The following is a 7,565-nucleotide window of genomic DNA, read 5'->3' as shown; positions in this document are numbered from 1 at the left end:
CTGTGGTAAGGCTAAGATTAAACAGCAGCCTTATGTGTGGGTTTAGTTCCTCTTGGAGTTCATGTAGCACACAGCCCGGGACACCATCCGGTCCCATTGATGCTGTGTTTTTAGCTTTAGAGAGGGCGGCTCTCACCTGGGCATCTGAGATGTTAGGGAGGCTACACTCTGCTGGGATAGTTTTTCCTCCTTTTGGGGAGGGGGGGGAAGGAGAAATTTGCACTGAACCTGTCTGCCAGAATGTTGGCAATGTCAGTGGGTTCAGTGTATTTTGTGTCATTTTGGACTAACTCTGAGCATATCTGGGAGTTTCCACCCAGGTTTCTAACATAGCTAAAGAAGGCCTTGTGATTGTCTTTTGTGTCTTTTGCGATTTTTCTCTCAAAGTTGGCCTTGGATGATTTTATGAGTGATCGTAGTTTTTTGCTAGTACTGATCAGAGATGCCTTCCCTTTTAGGGATTTTGCTCTGTCATGTAGTAGCTTCCTCCTCCTGTTGTAAAGTTTGTTTATGGCTGGGGTCCACCAGACCGGGCACCTGCCTTTGGGGGAATGGGTCTTGGTTTTATTTGGGATTGCATGATCCATGCATTCTTGAAGGTGCCCATAGAAGGCATTTGCAAAGGATTCAGCAGTGTGGGTTGTGGTTTCCACTGTCCCAGGGGCCTTGAAAGATACCACTTCAGTCTTAAGAAGTGTGAAGTTTGCTTTTGAGAAGTTCTTCACTGTGGTCTTTTGTGCAGGGGGTGGGCTGGGATGTGGATTTCCAGTGAGATTAATTTATGGTCTAATCTTACCAAAGAGGGATGTACTTCTGGTGTGGAGCATTTTGTCCCCATGTTTGTGATGATCAGGTCTAGTATATTGTCTCCTCTTGTGGGAATGGTGACTAGTTGTTCCATTGCATTTGAGTTTATGAATTCTAGGAACCTTTGGGCTAGGGTGTTGGGGCTTGAGTAATGTTCCCAGTCTATGTTTGGGTAGTTGAAGTCTCCCAAAATGATGGTATTTGGAGAGACATTCATACTCTCCAGTGTCTTCAGGAAGGCTGTGTGGGGTTCCTGAGTTTGAGAGGGTGGTCTGTAGCATGCTACAAACTGTAAGGCAGTTTTGCCTATGGTTAGTTGCACCTGGATAGTCTCCGATGCTTCGTGCGTTGCCACTAACCTGGAGGTGTGGGTATCTTTGATGAAAATGGATACTCCCTCTCCTTTTGTGGTTCGATCCAAGTTTTGGGGCCGGAAAGCATGATATGAGGTAAAACCTGATAGTGCTGGGGTGCTCTCAGGAGCCTTGAACCAGGTTTCAGTCACTGTACAGACATCGATGTTCTCCATACTGAGGAGGGCTTCGAGGGCGTGCATCTTGAGGTTTAGACTTCTGGCATTGAGCAGCATTACCCTTATTTTTTTTCCACTTGTGTTTTCTAGGGAGGTAGGTTTGTCATTTGAGCCTTGCCTAAAAAAGGCACTATGGGGGTGGCAAGAGCCTTGGCCAATATCCGGAAGCCCAGGGGTGACAGGTGCAAACCATCCCTTGTGAAGCAGCGTGGCTTGTCAAGCATGTCATCCCAAGCAGACAGACACTGGATCCCCTTAGAATGACACCAGTAATTAAGCCAATTGTTAAAACTGATCATTTTGTCTTTGTACTGTGGCATCATTCTTGGTGAGGGTAAGATGCTGCTCAGGGTCAGGGTCATACCGGCCTGGGCTACATAATCAGAGAGCTCATCTATGTCTCTTTTCATGTAGTCCAGGGAGGTACGTCTCAGGTCGTTCACACCGGCATGTACAATGACTGAGTCATATTTGTACTTGCTGTGGAGTGACCTGAGTGCTTGTGTTATGTGGCGGATTCTAGCTCCCGACAGGCAGCTTACTGTGACCCTCTCCTTGTTCAGTCTGGTGAGCGGGACGTCAGTGTGCCTGACTATGGAGTCACCTATTACAAGTGTGTCTGGCATGTTGTTTGGCCTTAAGGGCTGTGACTGTTTAGCACACTGACATTGTGAACTATGTGTTGCATGTGCTATGTCTTGAGGTGGTGGTTGCTTGGGTGTCTGCTTTGGAGGCCTCTGTTGTTTTGGTAGATTTTTAATCAGCGCCTCCGAGTATGTTTTTGTGTGTTTATGTGTTTGGTTTGCAGTTGTGATAGTTCTATGTGAGACTGGGTTTGTGGTGTGCGTGGTTACCTTCTCCTCCTGACTGGTCTTGCCCTTACTGAATTGAGAGAGCTCAGCCTCCAGTTTGGCTATATAGTTGCATCTCTCGCATATATTTGTATTTGTTGGGAGGAGGAGAGGGTTGTCTGAGTACATGAGGCAATTGTAACATTGTCTCAAGATTCCCAGATTCACCAGCCGAACAGGAGAGGACGCCAGCAACTGACCCTTCGACATGCTAGAAATAGTGAAAAAGATTGCTGTGTAACTGAGTCAGAAAGGACCTATAGGGAAATGGGTACTGAACAGAATTTAGGTGAATGAAGTACTTTTCGTTTGTTTAAGAGTGCTTTACCTGTATACAAAATGCTTTAGGAGCAAGTGCTGAGCTTTTCAGATAGAGTATAGGCTGTTTAGATTGCAAGTAGAACAGTTCTAAGGGAAAAATTGAAGAGCAGACTTGGCGGAGCTAGAAAAAGTTTAACCTTGTTTAACTAAGTTTAACCTTGTTTAACCGGCGCTGCGCTATGCGCACGACCGTGCAAAGCCGTGCAAATGCGGATTTTAAGCAGTGAACTACAAAAGAGCTAGGAATGGTCCCAAACAACCAATTACTAACAGCTTCTTGTGCTGAGGTCACTTCCCCCAAGGATAGGTAGGCTGCTCAAGGCTCCCCACTCCCACTGGTGAGCAAAGAAACTTCCTTTTATCCAAGTAAGGTAATGGACAACACAGGAACTACACCACAGCCCAGAATACAGCAATGCCTGTATACTGGTCTAAACTAGTCGAGAAAGGCGGGAAAACAAGGATTATTTTTTTGTTTTTTTGCAGAAATACACAGAAAATGCAGAGACAGTGATAAATTAGTTACACAGGCTAGCACACTTTAGTGGGCAGCTTCCACAGTTCAATTAAACAAACAAACAAGCAAACTTTCGACTAAATTCGACTAAATGTAACTTTAAGTGCAGATTTTTAAATAAATGCAGTAATCAGTAAAAAAACAGTTCAGGCTAGTTCAAAGTAAGCAGCAGAAGCTATTTTCAGTGAAAAAAAAAGCAAAGATACTTAAATCCAGAAGGTAGTCGCTTTTTCGAGTTCCTTGCTGCTAGGACCACTCTGTAAACCCACGTGGAGCTTGTCTGAGCAGTATAGCCAGAAAAAAACACCCAGAGGCGGATTTTAAGCAGTGAACTACAAAAGAGCTAGGAATGGTCCCAAACAACCAATTACTAACAGCTTATTCTGCTGAGGTCACTTCCCCCAAGGATAGGTAGGCTGCTCAAGGCTCCCCACACCCACTGGTGAGCAAAGAAACTTCCTTTTATCCAAGTAAGGTAATGGACAACACAGGAAAAACACCACAGCCCAGAATACAGCAATGCCTCTATACTGGTCTAAACTAGTCGAGAAAGGTGGGAAAACAAGGATTATTTTTTTGTTTTTTTGTTTTTTTTTGCAGAAATACACAGAAAATGCAGAGACAGTGATAAATTAGTTACACAGGCTAGCACACTTTAGTGGGCAGCCTCCACAGTTCAATTAAACAAACAAACAAGCAAACTTTCGACTAAATTCGACTAAATTCGACTAAATGAAACTTTAAGTGCAGATTTTAAAATAAATGCAGTAATCAGTAAAAGATTTAAAATATTGTCCGCTTTTGTTTCATAGTCCTTGATCATAAGTTTAAGCATTTCCAGCCCTGTTCTGTTAAATAGATCAATTAATTCATTGTGTAAATTAGAACCAGGTACAGCGTTGTTAGGAAATTTGAAATAGCGCAAACCCTTAGGTACACGTTGCACTCGTATGCATTCTGATAGATAATCTATCTCTAGCTGTGTAGTTTTGTATGCATAAAGTTTGTCACTTAAAGTGGAGAAATTGTGTTCAGCACTGTTATTATCAATGTTAAGTTTAGAAGAAGTACCCTGCTTAAAGGAAAATTGTCGTTTAGTCCAAACATTAAAATTGAAGTCTCTCATAGCTCCATTCAAACGGCTAGCTTGCTGCTTCGTGGGCTGCTCCTGCAGATCAGTGTTAGCCAATGCGGCCTCACCAGAAAGTTCTGTTTGGAATGCCCGATTCAACTTCAATGATAGTGGTGACGTAGATTTCATCCTTAGTCCTTGCTGTTGATTCCCTGGTAGTGGGGTAATTGAATCAGTAGCATCGGGCAACAACATTTTACTTAGTTGCGTTAAAAGACAAATGACTTTTCTAAACTCTCCTCTCATCACCGGAGCATCGTTGGGTTCATCACACAAAATGTTCGGTGTATTTCCAAAATCAGATTGGTCAGCACCTTCAGCGATGACCAAAAACCAAACGCAAAGGTGCAGTAAGTCACAAAACCAAGAAAAAGATAATTCCACAGTAAAAGACCACCGACCAATGACGTATTTATTCTGCACTTGCACTTTATGGTACATGTGAATATGGAGTTGGTTTTTCATAGGTATTTTTATGATGTTTTTTATTTCAAGTACCTTTAAGAACGTAATTGATTAAATTTGTTCTAATTAATTATAGGTCAGGTGACCAGCAAATGATTATATAAAGCATTGGGTTATTCTAATATGCATCTTGATAAAGCCTGGTATTAACCAGGTGAAAGCATTCATTTTGATTTGGATTGCTGTTCGTGCTTATTTTTGTCACGTCTATTAAAGACAATTTTCTGTATACTTCGTTGGTCAGTGGTCTTTTAGCGTACTAAAACTGCTATGTGGCAAGGAGGTGCCACATGCAAGCAGTATATCAGCATACTAAAACTGCTATGTGGCAAGGAGGTGCCACATGCAGGCAGTATATCAGCGTACTAAAACTGCTATGTGGCAAGGAGGTGCCACATGCAAGCAGCATATCAGCGTACTAAAACTGCTATGTGGCACAGAAATCAGTGACAATCAGTAACTTACATTCCACAATAACTATCTGGAAAGAAATTAACATTCAACAAAAAAATTAATAAAAATCTTTGTCATACATTGTAAGACAGTCACAATATATTTTAGTTACTATAAACACCAGTGTTCAATTTTATTATGCCAACATTGCTTATATGCCATAGTCAAATCGCATCACTGCAGAACACTGACAATACAAAGAGGGCCACTGGTGTACTAGCCTATCCCAAAGGGGTGGCCTATGGTACTGAAGCCATAATGTGTATAATGGTGATGCATTTTGCAATGTAGCCACCCCCTTTCCCTGTTAACATGTAGTCAGCACAGTGCTGAACAACATATTAACTTAACAAAAAAAAAAAAAAGCAACAACAACAGTACTCATCAGGATGATGGCACAATGCCACATACTGTTAGCATGTAGATAAATAGCCCCCCCAAAAGCTGGAAAGTGCTTCCAACACTAATCACCTTATTCCCCAGTGTATTCAAATTCCAACAGCTAAAGCAAATATCAATTTCCATAATATCTACACCTCTGAAATTAAAATAAATGTAGGGTGAAGTTTTCTAAGTCCTAATTAGTACATACTACCTCAAAGAAAATTGCAATAACACTGAACTCAGATGTGCCATCTACCCTGAACACCAAAGATGGCCACCAACTGAGAAGCATATTAAATGATGCTATGCAAGCAGAAAAATCAATAATTGCCAGACAAAGCCAGTAAAAAAGCAACGTGATTCAGATTTAGATCCTAACTGAAGGAAATTCTGTCTGGATGTTAACACAAATAAAATCTGGAAGAAAAAAGATAATGTAAAGAATAGAGGAGCGGAAAAAGCAGTGGTTGACTTTGAAGACAGAGCAAGGAAGGACATTCTGAAGTTTACAGCCAGCTCTGAAAAGTTGGAAGGGACAGACTGTATATGCATATGCATTATGAAGGCCATTAACAGCAACTGGTCTGGTATTGCACAGCAGGACATATTAAAAGAGAGGTCACATCACATTTATATCTTAAGAAGTCTTGCACAGACCAACAATTGTGAAGATACAAACATACCAAATAAAAGTAAATGCTGTTAAATAATGTGAGACAGGAAAGGTGTTGAAATGTTGAAACAAGAGCATTTGTAGAAAATAACAAGTCAGCTTATATCAGACAGAAACTGAACACATTTAATCTGGTCATAGGGAGTGTCAGTTAGTTGGCATGAAGTACACACTGCTATTTCCTGCAGCATTCTGCATGTTGTTATTTTTTTTTTCTGGGGCCTCATCTGATTCTGAAGACAGAGCTGAGTCTGGAACCTACCTCTGTTTATCTTCACTTCTTAGTGACTGACTGTCTGTCTTCTTCTTTCTTTTCCTCTCTGACTCAGTGACTGCAGCAAGCCAAAAAAAAAAAAAAAAAAACAAAGTTGTTTAAGTACTTTTACTTTCAGAAATGCAACGCAATGGTAATGTACCTTCCCTCTGTAACACAAGACAAGAAGTACTGTTTACAGTCTGCTACTACTGATTGTTTCTCGCTCTTTTTTTTGAGAAGAGAGCGAGAACCAATCAATAGCAATCCAGCCATCTACATCATGTATGTGCCTGTGGACATGGCAGTCCGAACCCCCTTCTAGTTTTCTGTGCTGTTAAACCGCATAGACTTCTGGGAATCACACTGATGCCTTCTCTTTAATCTGGACTGCTTTTACAGCAGTCTAGATTCCAGATGCTAATTAAAAATAAATAAATAAACGGAAGTTGACGAGAATACATAGTTCGAGTTTCAGGACTTTGCAAGTCAGTCAGAGTCGCTTAGGAGCGTAGTGCACAACACGAACAAAGTAAAAATCATTTTTTTTATATTTTATTCAATATATATGAATGTAATTGTCCATTTTTGCTGGGAGGACTGCAGTCTTGCAGTCCGATGGCATGGGCCACCCCTGTTCATCCCTCTTTGCCACACAAACAGCTTTGCAGCAAAGCACTGAACTCAATCTGCAAACAGCCAACTGCAACAGCATCTACAGTGATATCCAACCATACAAGAGTTATTTGTACATTTATTATTTATGCATGTAGTACACCAAGTGATCACACAACTGTCACAATTATTGCTTGCAAATATACATCTCTGCCTTAAATTTCTGTGCTTGTTGGCCATTCCTCTTTTATCTGACCAGTAATCTGAGACATACAGTGCGTAAGCCATTATATTTGGCCTGAAAATGTGTGAGGATATTAAGTTGAAAAAAATATCATATGCAGTTGCCAACAAATTAAGAGCAGGTCGGATGCTAAGGAAAACAACAGGTGAATTGTGTGCTGCTTACTTACATTTCATAGGTTCATAGGTTCATAGGTTCATACTAGGCTATCTGCCCTGGGGCATTTATAAGCCTAGCCCGATTGTGTTTGGCTTACGCCACCCCTTGATTTGAGTATACTGTGCCCTTTTTAAAGTTTAGTTTACTGTGCCTCTGTCT

Source organism: Protopterus annectens, chromosome 2.part1 (assembly GCF_019279795.1).
Source record: "Protopterus annectens isolate FY-2018-M chromosome 2.part1, PAN1.0, whole genome shotgun sequence".
Lineage (NCBI taxonomy): Eukaryota > Metazoa > Chordata > Ceratodontiformes > Protopteridae > Protopterus > Protopterus annectens.
The sequence above is the reverse complement of the archived record's forward strand: the minus strand, read 5'-3'. Positions refer to the sequence as shown.